Below are 19,054 nucleotides of genomic sequence, written 5' to 3'. Positions count from 1 at the left end.
CTAAGCTTACTTTTACCAGCTTAGGTTAAAACTTCCCCAAAGTACAAATTAATTTTATCCTTTGTCCTTGGAATATCCACTGCCACCACCAAACTCTAACTGGGTTTACTGGGAAACATAGTTTGGACACGTCTTTCCCCCCAAAATCCTCCCAACCCTTGCACCCCACTTCCTGGGAAAGGTTTGGTAAAAATCTTCACCAATTTGCATAGGTGACCACAGACCCAAACCCTTGGATCTGAGAACAATGAAAAAGCATTCAGTTTTCTTACAAGAAGACTTTTAATAGAAATAGAAGTACATAGAAGTAAAGGAATCACCTCTGTAAAATCAGGATGGTAGATACCTTACAGGGTAATTAGATTCAAAACATAGAGAATCCCCCTAGGCAAAACCTTAAGTTACAAAAAAGACACACAGACAGAAATAGTCATTCTATTCAGCACAGTTCTTTTCTCAGCCATTTAAAGAAATCATAATCTAACACATACCTAGCTAGATTACTTACTAAAAGTTCTACAACTCCATTCCTGTACTATCCCCAGAAAAAACAGCATACAGACAGACCTAGACCCTTTGTTTCTCTCCCTCCTCCCAGCTTTTGAAAGTATCTTGTCTCATCATTGGCCATTTTGGTCAGGTGCCAGCGAGGTTACCTTTAGCTTCTTAACCCTTTACAGGTGAGAGGATTTTTCCTCTGGCCAGGAGGGATTTTTAAAGGGGTTTACCCTTCCCTTTATATTTATGACAATATCCTTGACCAGTAATCTTGTAAAATCGCCAAGGGATCCCAAGGCAATCTGACACCTGCAGTCATTTGGGAAGATGTTGCTTGTGAGTTGATTTTTTGGGAGGGTGGGATATTTTCCCCCTACATTTTTTCCCTTTGCTGTGACGGCTGGTCAGTTGCTGCAGGTTTTGTCATTGTTTGCTTGGCAGATTTTTATGTTTAATTGTCAAATGTGGCTGGAGCTTAGAACAGGCATCTTTATTATCTTTTGATAAATCTAAATAAACTAAAGTCTTATGATAATTTTATGACTAATTGAGGGGTAGTTCCCTGGGTGGGAGCAGACAGGAGAGAGTAGGGCTGGATAAGACACTAAGAGCTTGCCTATATGAAAACATTGCACTGTTTTAACCAAAAGTATGATTTTAAATAAGAGCAAAGTCCTATGTGGACACTAGTTTTGGTTTAGGAGTGGCTTATTGCAGTTTAGCTTAAACCAGTTCTTATGGCTTGGTCCATACTTCAAACTTATATTAGCATAGCTATGTTGGTGATGGGCATGGGGGGCACATAATGGAGGCTGGGGGAGGCTGAGCCCCCTCAAACCTTGCGCCGCTGGGGAGGGGCCTGGGGGGACACAGATTACTGCATGGGCCCCGGACAATTTGGGGACACCAGAAAAATCTCCCCATGGCCCCGGGGCTGAAGGAGCTGTGACTGTCCGCTGAGGCCCAGAGCTTTTCTGGTGTTGGGGCCGCAGGAGGGTGGGGGGCAGAAAGGAGCGAGCGGAGGGCAGGGCCTCAGGGGAAAGAGGCGGAGTGGTGGCAAAATGGGGGCGAGGCCGTGTGTGGAACTGGGGAGGGGATCCGTGCTTGAAACTCTGGCTAGGGCTGAGAGCTCTGCCATGGTGTCCTGGCCCAGGGCTGAGAGCTTGACCCTGGCTGGAGCCGAGCTCTCAGTGTCCACCCCCTCAAGGACCACGGGGAGGGCAGCTGAGAGCAGTGAGGGGGTGGGGCCTCAGTCAGAAGAGACGGGGCAGGGGCTAGTCTCCCCAAGGGGAAGCTTCACCTGCCGCCCAGGGTGATGGTGGGTATGAAAAAGGACCCCGCCCCCCAGTAACACAGCTATGGTGACAAAATCCCCAGTGTAGACACAGCTATGTTAACAGAAGAGCACTTCTGTCAACATAGCTAACATCATTCAGCGAAATGTTCCTCTTACGCTGGCAGAAAAACTCCTTCTCTCAGCGTGCCATGCATCCACCTCTCCTAAGGGGCTATGACAACATAGGCTAAGTAGCGTAAGCATAGCAAAACAGAAATAAAACTGGTTTAAATTGAAATTAGAGTGTCTGCATAGCCTTGTGTACCTCAGTAAGGCCTTGATCTTACACTTGCTCTATGCAGGCAAAGAGGCCTGCCTGCATGAACAGTTTGTAGGCCTGGGGCTGGAGGCCTGGTCTTCACGTAGACATTGCAGCGGCTTAACTAAAGGAGTGTTTTTAAATTGATTTAGTTAAATGGGTGCAAAGCCCTGTGAGGACTCCCTTTAATTCAGTTTATATCTGTTATGTCTATTTAGTTTATGTCCGTAAGGAATTGCCCTCAACTAAACCGATATAAGCCATGATTAAATCAAATTATGAGCATCCACACTGGACTTAGTACCAATATAACTGAGTTCAAAACACACTTTTGGTTACATCAGTAATTTGGTGTGTAGATCTGGCCTAAGACTCACTGTATGATCTGAAAACGTAAGACTAAATAAAGTCACATTCAATTCTTACTAGAACTCCTCTCAATTTGGGAAAGGAATCTTGAAATACAGAGATCACTAAAAATAGGTATAACATAACTCATTCAAAAAGTTCAAATTCAGACTCTTATAGCACTGTTTGTGTGAAAATAATTATTGTCAAACCATTTTTCCAGCCATACTTTGTTTGGATAACATCAAATTGTTCAGCAAATTGTGTATTTATTTCACTTGATAAGAAAATTCAAATCTGGATATACTAATTTCAACCAACATAATCTCTTTGCCATTAGAATGGTCAATCTAATTGCCTATTTCCCACAAAATAGATTTGATTTTAAATAATTTTCTAGAACGCTATTTATACCCTTTTTCATCTTATTTGCAATAACAGTCCTTTTGCATTTATGAATTCATTTGTTGATCTTTTATTTGGCTCTCTAAATATTGACATCCTCAGGAACAAAGTAAATATGGGGAGTGAAAATAAGGTGGAATGAGGGAAAATTCTGAAATTAAAACAATCCAGTGTTATACATTGATCTTTATGTTATACACTGTTAACCATGTGGGGTTTACCTTAATGGATGCCCAGAATATATTCAACTCACTTTTCTGGCTATAAGGAAAAAAAAGAAATATGGGGTGTTAAAATGTTTAGGGAAGGCTGTGCAAGCGGATTGCTTTATCCCTCAGATTGTGGGAGTCTTAAAGGCAATGTAGCTGGGGAGGGAGGGTAAAACAGGTCCAAGATACGGGTTCTGGGGTGTGAGTGGTATAGGGAGTTCTTTTCCATGAGCTGTTCTCTTTACCCTCTCCCACCCTGGCATTTCTTCAACTCACTAGAATACCTTTCTGCAGCAGGATAGTGTGTTTCATAAACAGATTCCCCAGCTGCATAGCCAGTATCCAGAGCCTTCTGCAACCTACTCAGTTCAGAAGGCCACCCATAATGGGGCCCCAGTTCATTTGTGTCTGTCACAGGGCTGGCCTTTTACAGGGAATCAGGTACCCAGTCTACTGGAGACAGGCTCCATTGACGAGAATGAACCAACACTGACCTACTAGTTAACTCCCTCAGTAGCTGGAAGGCAGTTAATTAAGTAAGGAGCAGCTGGGCCTGATGAAAGGCTGAGGCCAGGTCTACACTATAGGCCTATATTGGTATAATTGTGTTGCTGGGGGTGGGAAAAATTCTGCATGTAGACAGTGCTATGTTGATAGGAGGGCTTCTCCTGTTGACAGAACTACTGCTCATGGAGGTGGATTAACTACATTGGTGGGAGAGCTCTCCCATTGGCATAGGAGCATCTTCGCTTAAGCTTACTGCGACACACCTGCAGGGAAGAAGGAGAACCCGGGGAACTACAGACTGGTCAGCCTCACCTCAGTCCCTGGAAAAATCATGAAGCAGGTCCTCAAGGAATCCATTCTGAAGCACTTGGAGGAGAGGAAGGTGATCAGCAACAGTCAACATGAATTCACCAGGGGCAAGTCATGCCTGACCAACCTGATTGCCTTCTGTGATGAGATAACTGGCTCTGTGGATATGGGGAAAGCAGTGGACATGATATATCTTAACTTTAGCAAAGCTTTTGATATGGTCTCCCACAGTATTCTTGCCACCAAGTTAAAAAAGTATGGATTGATGAATGGACTATAAGGTGGATAGAAAGCTGGCTAGATTGTCGGGCTCAACAGGTAGTGATCAATGGCTCAATGTCTCAGTATCAAGCCGAGTACCCCATCTGGATGATAGGATAGTTTGCACCCTCAGCAAGTTTGCAGATGACACTAAACTGGGGGGAGAGGTAGATATGCTGGAGGGTAGGGATAGGGTTCAGAGTGACCTAGACAAATTGGAGGATTGGGCCAAAAGAAATATGATGAGGTTCAACAAGGACAAGTGCAGAGTCCTGCACTTAGGACGGAAGAATCCCATGCACCGCTACAGACTAGGGACCGACTGGCTAAGCAGCAGTTCTGCAGAAAAGGACCTGGGGATTACAGTGGATGAGAAGCTGGATGTGAGTCAGCAGTGTGCCCTTGTTGCCAAGAAGGCTAACGGCATATTGGGCTGCATTAGTAGGAACATTGCCAGCAGATTGAGGGAAGTGATTATTCCCCTCTATTCGGCACTGATGAGGCCACATCTGGAGTACTGAGTCCAGTTTTGGGCCCCCACTACAGAAAGGATGTGGACAAATTGGAGAGAGTCCAGTGGAGGGCAACGAAAATGATCAGGGGGCTGGGGCACATGACTTACGAGGAGAGGCTAAGGGAACTGGCCTTGTTTAGTCTGCAGAAGAAAAGAGTGAGGGGGGATTTGATAGCAGCCTTCAACTACCTGAAGGGGGGTTCCAAAGAGGATAGAGCTCGGCTGTTCTCAGTGGTGGCAGATGACAGAATAAGGAGCAATGGTCTCAAGTTGCAGTGGGGGAGGTCTAGGCTGGATATTAGGAAACACTTTTTCACTAGGAGGGTTACCTAGGGAGGTGGTGGAATCTCCATCCTTAGAGGTTTTTAAGGACTGGCTTGATAAAGCCCTGGCTGGGATGATTTAGTTGGTGTTGGTCCTACTTTGAGCAGGGGGTTGGACTAGATGACCTCCTGAGGCATAGGCTCTGACTCCGTGGGTGCTGCAGGGCTGGAGGACCCACGGGGAAAAATTAGCGGGTGCTCCGCGCCCACCGGTAGCCAAGCTCCCCCCGCCCCCACCCCCTCCTTCCCCGAGTGCACCGTGTCTCCGGTGCTCCCCCTCCCAGCACTTCCTGCCCCTGCACTAACAGCTGTTTGGCAGCTCTTAGGACTTTCCGGGAGCAGTGGGGATGCGGCGTTCTCTGGAGAGGAGGCGGTAAAGAGGTGGGGCAGTGGTGGGGACTTGGGGGAAGGGGTGGAACTGGGGCGGGACGAGGGTGGGGCAGGAGTGGGGCCTGGGGTGGGAGGTGTTGAGCACCCACAGGGCAGAGGGAAAGTTGGCGCCTATGTCCTGAGGTCTCTTCCAACCCTAATCTTCTATGATTCTATTATTCTATGATGCAGCATTTTAAGTGTAACTTGCCCTTAGGAGAGCTCAGTTTGGAAAAGCTCCTGAGAAGAGAGGAAATTCTAGAGGAGGGAAGCTCCAGGGAGGTTGAACTAGGTAGATAGGAGCTGTGCTCTAGGGCAGGGATAGTGAGTGGACTGCAAAAGTCTGTGGGCAGGGAGGCCTGAGAATGATCCTGAGCAAGCAGGGGGAAGACTGCAGAGCTCTCCAGGCAGTGGAGAAGCTTGTGGCCTTAACAGCAGCAGAAGCTGCAGTCAGGGCGAGCTCGAGGTTTTTTGCCACCCCAAGCAAAAAATTTGCCACCCCAAGCTCCGAGAGCGCAACTGCCCAAGCAAAAAAATAAATAAATAAAAAAGGGGGGGGCCGGAACGCCGCCCCTGGAATTGTGCCGCCCCAAGCACGTGCTTGCTTTGCTGGTGCCTAGAGCTGGTCCTGGCTGCAGTTGAAACCCAGAGACTTTTGTTGTTGGAATTTGTTTTATCTGGGCTCTAAGATAAGAGCCTTTAAACCACCGCATAAGTTCTCTTTTCAGAAGGCTTTACTAAAGGGAGATATACTGCTGTCGAATGTCTTGCTTCTCCCTGACTCGGCTGTATAAGTGATCTCATTGTTACCTTGCTGAAGGGGAAACTGAGGCAAGCCACAGCAGCACCACACTCAAGAGGGTAGTTGGGCAACAACAGTGCTCCTTCTACAGTTCCCGACAGAGAACCGTTTCCATCAGGTACAGAGTGAGAGCTGAATGCTCTAAATTTCCCTCCCTTCACAGGAGCCCTTGGTGCAAGGGGCATGTTCAGGGTATGCGGAGGAGGAAGAAGGTATGGCCAAGGAGTTCCTATGATCCAGCTGCTGCAAGGGCCCATGGCAAATGGGGTGCAAGGTAGGGCAAGCCTGAGGGGACAATTAATTACTGTTGCCCCCTACCTCTATGTGGGGCCAGTATTAGCACTTTCCATTAGTGGAAGCTTATCATTCCAAACTGTTTTATCTGCATTTATGCCACATGAAACAGTATGAGAATTCAAATCTTCACGAATGATGAGCTGTAAAGGGAAGTTAATTGCTACACAAGTCATAGTTGCTGACTGTGCATAGAAATTTCAGAAAATATGAAGCTACTTAGAACTCAATGAGTGTTCAAGATGGGGAAAATTGGGAAAGTGCAAATCTATGTTCAGTGGAGATCCGACACGCTTGTTAGTATTTCTTTATTGCGTCTCTCTTTGGGAGGGAGTATAGACTTAGGACATTCTAGTTAATATATCTTTATGCTTCAGAAAACAGAAACTGCAAAAGACAGCTATTTTGTTCCTTATGTTTTCCTCCCCCTCTGACTATTTGGTGTTCCAATGTTTGTCTTAACACTAGCAGGTCTGGGAGGAAAGGCAGGGGTCAGCCCAGCTGGCTAGACTCATTTGGCAGAAGTTCCAGGCTAAAAAAGCCTTTCATGTTCCTGGTTTTATTTTTAGTTTTTCATGATGCAGCATTTTCAAAATTAAAATATAGTCCACAATCCCCAGCTCTGTTTGCTCTCATGCAGTTAACAAACAAACCCATGGTCCATAGCAAAGTCTAATTTTTCTAGCACTCAGTCTTTGCTTCTCATTAGCAGTTACTGTTTGTAACATGACATACCAACTCCCTCTCTGACCCCGCTAGGCCTCTTATGCATTCCCATCATTGGTTTTATTTTAAGGTTAAAGAAACCACCTGGCTTTAGTTGCTGAGCCACCATTATGGTTCAGCTGCTTTCCCTCAGTCCAAAGAAGCTGAGAGAAAGGAATTTCTGCCCAATCACATTCAGGTATTCCTGTCCTTGGGATTCATGATACTAGATTTAGGACCTTGATCAGAATTAGAATTCACCAGGGATCCTGTCAAACCCCCTGGGAGAAACAGCTGGCATCCTGTGCAACTGCCAGTGGCTTGTAAATATACCTCCATTATTTACATGGACAATATGGGCTTGTTCTGGTATAGAAACTGAAGCAGGTGCTTCTGGCGTGAGCAGTTTTCCCTCAGTGAGCCTTTGGAACTTGTCTATCTCACTGGGGTATCAGAGAGGTATGGAATGAGTGTGTTGTGAAGCAGGAATTCATGGCTCCATGTCCTGGCTCTGATGCTTAGAGGATATCTACATTAGACTTTTTGCTCATAAAATTAATGGTCCAGCTGCAGAAGTGGTAGCAACTCTTGGAGCCCAGTATGGAGAAGGACCCAGGTGGCTACTTGCATTTTGGAGAAGGTAGACAGATCTTCTATTCATCCTGTCACATCAACTGATAACAAGGGGACACTCAGTGAAACTGGCAAGTTCAAAACTGATTAAAAGAAATTCACTTTCACACAACGAGTCTGTGACACTAATTGCCACTGGAAATTGATTTATTTAGGCTTAAGAACATAAGAACGGCCACACTGGGTCAGACTAAAGGGCCATCAAGCCCAGTATCCTGTCCTCTGACAGTGGACAGTGGCAGGTGCCCCAAAGGGAATGAACAGACAGGTTATAATCAAGGGATTCATGCCCTGTCACCCAATCCCAGCTTCTGGCAAACAGAGGCTAGGGACACCATTCCTAAAAAAAAAAGGTGTGTGTGTGTGTGTGTGTGTGTAAGTGGACATCTAAGTGCCCCTGCCATAAATTACATTAAATTAAACTGCCAGCACAACATAAAACTTCAGCTCTAACCAAAATCTGATGCCCCCTCAAAAGCCCACCTTGACCCATGCAAATAGATGTGCCATTAAAACCAAGAGCTTAGCAGACTTTAGAAAAGGATCAAACATTTCTATGGATAACAAGAATACCCAGATAGAACAGTAATATGTTTAAAAACAAGAAGAAGAAGAGTTTTGAAAAGGATATAAATTCTCCTGCCTTAGGGCATAAGCACTAATTATTGGGAGCTAGGAGGAAAATTCCCTGGAGGTAAGTTATCCCACATCTGCCTATTGCAGGGTGTCTTGCACTTTCATCTGAAGCATCTGATGCTGACTAATGTCAGAGGCAGGCTATTGGACTAGATCAGTGATACTCAGACTGAGGCTCCTGAGATGCATGTGGCTCTTTAATGTGTGTCCTGTGGCTCTTTGCAGCACATATTAAAACATGCGATTTAATAACAAATCTAAGTTATTAATCAATCAGGGCACTTTTACTATGTTATTAACATGGGCAGAGGGTATCGAAAGCCAGGGGAGGCTATGCATCCCTTATCCCAGGCCATAGCCCGGCCCACACTCCGCCCCCGAGACCTTGCCCTCACTCCCCCTGTGTCCCGAAGCTGGCAAGGGCTCAGCTCCAGCCGGCAGACGTTACCTTGTCCAGTCCCTCGCACTGAGGCAGGAGCAAGTATACCTAGACCATCCCTGACAGGCATTTGTCCAACATGTTCTTAAAAACCTCCGGAGAGAGGGATTCCACAACCTCCCTTGAAAGCCTATTCCAGACCTTAACAGTGTGAGAGTTTTTCCTAATATCTAACCTAAATCTCCCTTGCTGCAGATTAAACCCATTATTTCTTGTCCTACTTTCAGTGGACATGAAGAACAATTGATCACTGTCCTCTTTAAAACAGCCCTTAACATATTTGAAGACGGTTATCAGGTCCACCCTTCAGTCTTCTTTTCTCAAGATTAAACATGCCCAGTTTTTTAACCTTTCTTAATAGGTCAGGTTTTCTAAAATGTACCACTTTTGTTGCTCTCCTGTGGACTCTCCTCAGTGTGTCTATATCTTTCTTAAAGAGTGTCACCCAGAATTGGATATTACTCCAATTGAGGCCTCACCAGTATTGAGTAGAGCAGAACAATTACCTGCCATGTCATACATAAGACACTATTAATATTCCCCAAATGATATTAGTCTTTTTTGCAACTGCATCGCATTGTTGACTCATATTCAATTTGTGGTCCTCTATAATCCCAGATCCTTTTCAGTAATATTACTGCCTAGCCAGTTATTCTTCATTTTGTATTTGAGTGTATGATTGTTTTTCTTTCCTAAGTGTGGTACTTTGCACTTGTCTTTACCGAATTTCATCTTGTTGAATTTAGCCCAATCTTCCAGTTTATAAAGGTCCTTTTGAATATGAATCTTTTCCCCCAAAGTACTTGTAACCCCTCCCAGCTTTATATAAATACTCTCCATTCCATTATCCAAGTCATAAATGAAAATATTGCATAGTACTGGGCCTAGGACAGACCCCTGTGAAACCCCACTAGATACATCCTCTGTTTGACAGTGAACCATCGATAACTATTCTTTGAGTAGTCTTTCAACCAGTCTTGCATTCACTGTATAGTAATTTCATCTAGGCCACATTTTCCTAGTTTGCTTATGAGAATGTCATCTGGGTCTGTCCCCGAAGCCTTCCTAAAATCAAGATATTTCACTTGTACAGCTCCCCTCCTCCATCCACGAGGCCAGTAACCTTATCAAAGATGGAAATTAGGTTGGTTTGGCATGGATTTGTTCTTGAGACATGCTAGCTATTCCTTATAACCCTATTATTCTCTAGGTGCTTACAAACTGATCTCTCAATAATTTGTTCCAGTATCTTTCCCGGTATTGAAGTTAGGCTGATTAATCTATAATTCCCCAGGTCCTCTTTGTTCCCCTTTTTAAAGATAGGTACTATGTTTTCCCTTCTCCAGTCCTCTGGGATCTTACCCATCTTCCATGAGTCCTCAAAGATAATTGCTAACAATTATGAGATTGCTTCAGCTAGTTCCTTAAGTACCCTAGAATGAATTTCATCAGGCCCTGCCAACTTGAATACATCTAACTTATCTAAATATTCTTTAACCTGTTTTTTTCCCTATGTTGGCTTTCCCTATGTGGAAGTTTCAGCAGCAAAAGATGCAGAGGAATATAGGGGTGAGGATGGGACTAACACAGCAGGAGAAGTAGAAGGTATAGCCACATTTTCTGACAGTACAATGAAACAAGTCACGCAATGAACCTGAGACTTGACAGGTTTGGGTATGCGTGACTGGTTGGATGGCTCCATGCAATGTACGTTCTTTTACTCTGAGGCACAAAGTGGTTTATTTAAAAAATAAAAGTGAGGGAGAGATATTATTGGTCTCTTTAGCATGTCAGCTCCTGGGGCAGGGACCTGCTTTGTATTTGCCACCCCTCACCGATTAGAGCAGCTGTTCTCAAACTCTGGGTCAGGACCCCATTTTAATGGGGTCACCAGGGCTGGCATTAGACTTGCTGGGGATGAAGCTGAAGCTGAAGACTGAGCTGCACCACCCAGGCTCAAAGCCCCCCGGCCCAGAACTGAAGTCAAAGCCTGATGGCTTCAACCCTGGGTGGTGGGGCTCAGGTTACAGGCTTCCCACCTGGGGACAAAGCCCTTGGGCTTTGGCTTTGGTCCCCCCTCCTGGGGTCATGTAGTAATTTTTGTTGTCAGAAGGGAGTCGCGGTACAATGAAGTTTGAGAACCCCTGGCTTAGAGGATGCCATGAATGCCGGTGGTGCTCCAGAAGTAATGATAACTTACAGAAGAGAGGAGTAGAAATGCCACGGTGCACCAGCTGTTCTAATAAGACAAGGGGCCAGATCTCCCACCACCACATAAAAAACCACAGGACAGAGCTTTTTGGGAAGAAACCGCTGCAATATTTCCCTCCTGTTGTCCTGCCCAGTTCTCTCCCATGGAAAAGGGTTCAGGGCCTGCTGCACCAAGGCCCTGGGCCCCGCACTGGTTCTGGTCACCAGGAGCACCCCCAAGGTGCCCTGTCAGTGCTTCTACTTTGGAGCTGAACTACTAGGGACTCCCACCAGACTGTGCAGATCCCTGAGACTCTAGGGGGCTGTTGACAAAACAAGCTAAATTCCACAGGGCCTTGGCTTGGCCACTGCTCCCTCTAGCATGGACCTCACACATGAGGCTTTGCTATGCCTATGTGTGCAGCGGGGGTAGGGAGTTGATGGTACCAGGGAGGTGGGTCAGCAGCTATCATTCCTAATGCCAAATGATGAGTAGAGCTGGGTGGAAAACTGTTTTCCTGTCCCTGGAAAATTTTTGAATTTTTTCCCTTTCCACACGGGAATGAAAGAGATTTTTTTAAAATGAAAAATATGAGAGAGAGACCGCAGAAGAACAAATAGCCCAGTGGTTAGGGCACTCATCTGGGATGTGGGAGACAGAGATCCAAGTCTCTGCTCTACCTGGTTTGGAGCAGGGACCTGAACCTGGGTCTTCCACATCCCAGTTGTGCGCCTTAACTGCTGGCAGGTGCTTTCACCCGCTCGCTCTGGATTTGAGTAGAACTTCTAACCTGGACCTGAGAAATCTTTCCAGATGAAAGTTTCGTTGAAACAGACCCTTTGACGCAAAAAGTTTCAGTTGTCACAAACTGGCATTTCCTGACAGAAAAATGTTTAATCAAAGAATTCTTGACCATCTCTGCTACTGAGCAGAAGTAGGTGTTATACATATTTGAGAACACTAGAGAGGGCAACAGCAGAAGATGGCAGTTAGAAGTACTAGAGACATTGCAGTTTGCTGGTATGTTTTTGTTACTTTGCATAGGTTAGGATCTGTGGTACAAGGCGAACACTGATGCAGCTTGTGTGAGATTCAGGTTCTCCTACTGGAAACATAACTGCTCTCTTGCAGAGAGAGCATTTATTTATTTCACTCTCTGAGTTCAATGTGTTTTCAGATTTATACATATCCCTATGCCGTCCCCTAAGCAACCTTTCCATTTTGAAATTCCAAAGCTGAAGGAATATGCTGCAATTAATGGAAAAGAGTTTGCTCTTTTAACAAATTTAAGAAAAACAGGAAAGTAAGTTCATGCATTGTTGATGCAGTTTGGTTTAGTCACCAAAGAGAGACCAATAAATAAGGCAGACTTCTTGATAAAGAAGCATATAGTACTAAGAAATTACCGAACGCTAGTTCTTTATTGATAAACACATAGGCAGACACAGAGTAGAAGCTTTATTTAGTCCTATTTCAATTAGTCTAATGATAATCAGTGGCTGCATGGCACAGTCCATTTATAAATAGTAAGCTTTATATTGTCTACAAGCCTAAAGGAATGAATCAATACCTGTTAACTGCCACAATGTAAAGGGACAGTTCCTATTTGTTTAGCAGTATTTTTGCATTACTTACTCTGTCCTTGTTCCTGAAGGTGTAGAATCATAGAAATGTGGAGCTGGAAAGGTTCATGAGAGGTTATCTAGTCCTGCCCCAGCCCTCCTTCCCCACACTGAGGCAGGACTAAGTATTCTTAGACCATCCATGACAGGTGTTTGTCTAACCTATTCTTAAAAACCTCCAGTGATGGGGATTCCACAACCTCACTTAGTAACCTATTCCAGATCTTAGAAACTCTTATAGTTAGAAAGTTTTTCCTAATATCTAACCTAAATCTCCCCTGCTGCAGATTAAACCCATTACTTCTTGTCCTCCCTTCAACGGACTTGGAGAACAACTGATCACTGTCTTCTTTATAACAGCCCTTAATGTATGACACTCATGTTAATATACCCCAGAATATCAACTCTTTTTGCAACTGCACCACATTGTTGACTCATATTCAATTTATAACCCCCAGATCCACCATAATGCTCAGATTCTTTTCTGCAGTACTACAACCTTGCCAGTTATTCCCCATTTTGTAGCTGTGCATTTGATCTTTTTGTTCCTAAATGCAGGACCAGGCACTTGCCTTTATTGAATTTAATCTTGTAGATTTCAGACCAATTCTCCAATTTGTCACGATCCTTTGGAAATGGGATTAGAGTTCAAAAGTGCTCGCAACCCGCCCCAGCTTGGTATTATCTGTATGTTTTATAAGCATACTCTCCACTTGAATATCCAAGTCATTAATGGAAATATTGAATAGTACTGAACCCAGGAAAGACCCTTGTGAGACCCCACTAGATACAGCCCCATAATCTGACAGTGACCCACTGATAACTACTCTGAGTAATGTTTTTTCAACAAGTTGTACACCCACCCACTTTATACTTTAACTACATTTAGATCAAAGAGATGGGTTGCTAATTGGAGCATGTGTTATACGAAAATTGCTAGCTAGTTACTTGGGATTTTTTAAAATTAAATAGTGGAATTGTCTAGGTTGATGTACAAGCATAAGCTATAACATCTGACAGAGTGGGTGTTCATTAGTCAATCTAAAAACTGGAGATAAGAACCCCTGTAATAGAGGTGAGAGAATAACTGATTTTTCGGGTTGCTGGCTGAACTGGAGGAGCTGGAGAATTTGTTTTGGGTCAACTCAAAATGAGAATATTTAAATTTTTTCAGCAAACTGAAAAGTCACAAATTTCATTGAGAAGCAAATAAAATATATTGGTTTTGATTTTTTTAACTGTTTAAAATAAAATTGAAGTAAAATTTGAAACAAACTAATTTTGAATCAAATAATCAAAATATTTTGTTTCTGAAAATTGTGAAACAAAACATTTTAATTCTTTTTTGACATTTTAGGGGTGTTTTGACAGAAACAATTTGGCAAATTGAACACAAATTCACAAAATGTGTTTATCAACTCAAATCTGCATTTTTCAGCAAAAAGAGGTTTTGTCTGAAAATGTTTGCCAACTCTGCCCCTGCATCTGGACACCCAGAGCTTTGGGAGATTCCGTATTCAGATCAAAATGATGCCTTGAGCCTCTCTTTGATGTAAGCACCCCTGAGGCTTTCTGAGGATTGAGGCCCAGTGAAGGGCCTTTACACACCCCCAGTATGCATGTATAGGCTGGACACACAGCTAGGAGAGAGTTAGTACAATAGGAACAAACACAGTTCCTATGTCAAAGCCTTAGTGAGATTCCTTAAGTATGGTTACATCTATTACACTGTAGAAGCAGAACTGGGCTGTATAACACAGATGTATTAATAGCGTAGCTGCGGCCAAAAATCAAAGCCACTAGCACTTTCCCTGCCCCTGCAGCCACACTGCTTCTTGATTGCTGCTTCAGGAATTGAATCATCATATTTCCCTTGTTCATTCTCCATTCCTGCGTCAATTCCCACTTAAAGTTTTCCTCAATGGGTCATTAAGCTGCTATCACTACAAATTTGTTCAACCCCTTAATGGTCAATCAGAGGGAGAAAGAAGGGAGAATTCTACAATCACTACTCTATTCACAGCACTTTACAGGTGTGAATTAGCATCTGCTGGGATTCATTTCCCACAGTGGGGCCCTTGTTCACTTCAGGCTGTGTCAGTGCTCTATTATGGACTACTAAATGAGTTGATTGTACCTTAATATAGTTCTTAAATGTTTTCTACAAAGCTTTTTTTAAAAGTGACTCAGGAAATAAAAAAAGTGATCTCTCCCAAGACAATGTATTCCCACAAACCCCTGATTATCAGGCTCGTCTCTTAATTCAAATATTTCACTTTCCATCAGAGTGCCAATTAAGAAGATTCTCCTCTAGCATTATGTAATGTTTATGAAGGGATATTTTTCTATAACAATCCTAGTTTGGTCATTGTGATTAGAAATATTTGTTAAAATGTAGATGTAGATGAGAACAGCAATGCTGTTTGCAAATGCAGATGCAAACAGTAGAGCACAGAAAGCCAACAGGATTGCTGTTTACATGCTGCAGTTGTGAAGGGAAAAAGGTAGCTTCCTCTTTGCATGTAGCCCACTGTATGAAAATCGTCCCTATATTTAAATAAAAAATACTCCTATAGAATCCCGGATCTGTATGCATTATCAGTGATATTACTAGAGCCATTTCAGGGTGAAATTCACCTTTGCACAGAGGGCCTGTGCTAAGCAATATGTATTACTCAAACCCTGAGTTTAAGGGTTTAAGAGATGCATCCTTCCATCAACCTCACTGTGTCTACACTGGGGGTTAGGTCAGCGTAGCGATGGCACTTATGGGTGTGGATTTTTCATACCCCTGAGCACTGTAGCTACGTTGACCTAAGTTTTAAGTGTAAACCAGGCCTTAGTGGATTGTACTGTTCCTATTGATAAACACCCTTAGGTCTTGTCTACACACAAGTTGTACCACTTTAACTATACCAGTATTTAGTGGTACAAACCCCTCAAGTGGAAGGTATACCAGTATAAGAGTACTTTTACCACTATAGCTTATTTCCATAAGGGAAGGGGAATAGGCTATAGCAATTCAAGACATCGTAGGCTTTATATACTTGGTATAGTCCTATTTGGGTAAAAAATTGCGCCCATTACCTCAACAGTTAAACTAGCACAAACACTGTGAGTAGACCAGATGGCTTTATCGAGACTGAGGCCTGGTCTACACTTAAAAGTTCTGCTGGCATAGCTGCGTTGGTTAGGGGTGCGTGTGGGAAAAATCACACGCCTAACTGATCATGCTGGCAAAAGCCCTCGTGTAGACACAGTTATACTAGCAAACAAAAGTCTTTTTGCCTCTATAGTTTATTTTGGTTAGGGAGCTCATGTAAATTATACCAGCAAAACAACTCTTGCCAGTATAAGCTCGGTCCACACTAGGAGGAGTGGCAGGTATAGCTGTACCCTTTCTAGCACAGACAAGCCCTAAGGTGTTAAAACATGTTCAAAAGCCTAGTGTAGACAAGACATGCAGGCCCAGTTCCTCAAAAGTATTCAGGCCCCAAACTTCTGTTGATTTCAATAGGACTTAGGAACCTAAATATCTTTGATGCTCTGAGCTGCTGCCTTTAATGTGCTAAAAAGGTCAAGTTAAAGCCCAGCGCAGAGCCTGCATTTAAGTGTATTCAAGCATGGTTTGCTAGAAATGTTAACCCAGTTCCCGTGTAGACAGGGCCTCTGCCTACAGTGTTACTGAAGGGTTAGGGTTGGTACTGTGTAATACTACAGTATTTTGGTAAAGGTAATGCAGCCAAAACTAGCCATGTGAGTCCGAACGGTCAAAACTACTTCATGACCATCTTTGGTACCAAATAAGAAGAGTGAAACTATAAAACATTGTGGGAACTTTTTTGGTGTGCCACTTTCTTCCCTTGGAAAGGACAGTCAAGTAATTCAAATGCTACTCCTTGGATAGGATGCTGATCCATTCCTGATTATGGTAGGCCCAATCCTATGACTCAAATCTTCAAATGATATACAGGACCAATTTTCAAAAGTGGCCTCTAACTCTGGGTAACTTGAGAGCCTATCTTGAGACAGCCTTCATCCTCATTTTCAGAGGTGTTGTTAAACACTCACAAGTAGAGCTGAAGTCAATCAGAGCTGCACATACTCAGCACCTCTCAGAATCAGTCTCTAGCTGCCTAAAGTTGGCACCCAACAACAGAGACCACTTTTGAAAATTTGCCACACAACAATTTGAACTATTTTCCTTATTTGAAGTAACAAAACCTTTCCTTGTACAGAACAAAGGGCCAGGTCCACGAAGGTGCTTAAGCTCAGAAACCCCAAAATTTAGGTGCCTTAAGCTATGTCTACACTACCATTTATGTCGCTCATGGTGTGAATATTCCATCCCCCAGAGTGACATATGTTAGGCCGGCAAAAGTGCTAGTGTCCACAGCGCTATGTTGGTGGGAGAGCTTCTCCCACCAACATAGCTTATGCTGCTGGCGGAGGTGGTTTTTTTATGCCGATGGGAGAGCTCTCTCCATTTTGTACCGAAGGGAAAGAGGCACAGAGAGCTTAAGTGACTTGCCAAATGTCACACAGGAAATCTGCGTCAGACTATTGGTTCACCAACTCTCCTGATTACATATAATACTTACAGCAGCAGTTTATAACAATCAACCACTTTGTCCAAACCATGGGAACAGCCGTGGGTACTAAGGTGTCTCCCCAATATGCCAACCTCTTGCTGGGCCACCTTGAGGAAGAATTTCTGGAAAAATGCAACACAAAACTGATGATAGACCTGAAATGATATTTTCGTCCCTTGATCAGATGACTTAAACACCCTTGGATTTCCACCACAATTTCAACCACCACCATTACCATACACCCACCCACCCACCCACCCACCAAACTCTTTCCAGAACACTCCCATGCCAGCATCAGCAGTGGAACCCTCCAGACAATTATATATAAGAAACTCACAGATCACCACAGCTACTTTCACAGACCCAGCAACCACCCTAGATACACCAAGAAATCTGTTATTTAGAGCCAGGCACTCGGATACCACAGAATATGCTCGAAGGAGAAAGTCTGAGGTACACACGTTAACACACTTTATAAGACACTTCACCAGAGAAGCAGATCGCATCATGGAACGGGCCACCCTAATTCCCTGAGAGAACCTGCTGCAATATATGTTAAAAAACACAAAACACTGACTGCACACCCTTGTTGTCACATACCACCCTATACTGGAACCCATATGGGGTATCATCAAACAATTACAATCCATGCTTGATGGGGACTACATCCTGAAAGAAACATTTCCTGAAACCCCTTTTCTGGCCTTCAAATAAACACCCCACAACCTTGCCATCAGAAGCAAGCTCCTCCCAGGCCAAGATGTAGCAAGTCAAAGCAGCACCAGACCCTGCCAGAACAACAGATGCAAAACCTGTAGCCATATCTCCATTGCCACAATGACCAAAACCCCAAACAACACACTTTTCAAGATCCATGGGTCCTACACATGCCTATCACAATATGTGGTGTACCTTACCCAGTGCTTCAAATGACCCAATAACAACTACATGGGTGAAATGAGACAATCACTATGCTCTCAAATGAACTCTCACAGAAAAATGATAAAAGACAACCCCTAATACCCATGGTCAAACATGTTCCACAAAACAATCACTCCATATCCGCCCTATCAGTCCTCATCCTCAAAAGAAACCTGCACAATGCCTTCAAGACAAGCCTGGGAGCTTAAATTCATAACTCTGCTAAACACCAAAAATCATAGACTCAGTGAGACACAGGTTTTATATCTCATTACAACAACGTCATTACACGAACTCTCCTTTATCCTATGACTGCAGAGATGTTAATTACCCGTTTCATTATGAATGGTACAGTAAAGTTAAATGGGAACGAAAGTAGCAACTAAAACAAAGACTCGTGTCAACATTATTCAAAAGTTAGCGTGAACAAACTGGGGATCCAAGTGTCCCAGTGCTATAAACACTGGCGTTGGTCCTGGTGTACTCAGTTGCAGAGTACTGTGCACCATGTGGACAAGAAGCTGCCATGCCCCATTTCTGGATAGGCAGCTGAATCAGACTATGCAAATCATTATGAGAACTTTAAAATCAACAACTCTGCTGTGGCTTTCTGCATCTGCAAACGTCAAACCTCCAGCTATCCATTGAGACATAGCACGAGAACTTACACATGCCGAAGACTACCCAGAACTTCCCATCCGGCAGGTTATGAATAATATACTCCAACAATGCCTGAAATTGCAAAAATCACTATGGACCACGTGACCACCTCATGTCTGTGGATCTGGTCAGGGAATGGCAAAGTATCTGGATCTCGTCTACCATTCCAAACAAGCACATTATTACTAACTCAACAAGCTGCCCTCTCGGTTTCCACCTGC

Source organism: Natator depressus, chromosome 1 (assembly GCF_965152275.1).
Source record: "Natator depressus isolate rNatDep1 chromosome 1, rNatDep2.hap1, whole genome shotgun sequence".
Taxonomy (NCBI): domain Eukaryota; kingdom Metazoa; phylum Chordata; order Testudines; family Cheloniidae; genus Natator; species Natator depressus.
The sequence above is the reverse complement of the archived record's forward strand: the minus strand, read 5'-3'. Positions refer to the sequence as shown.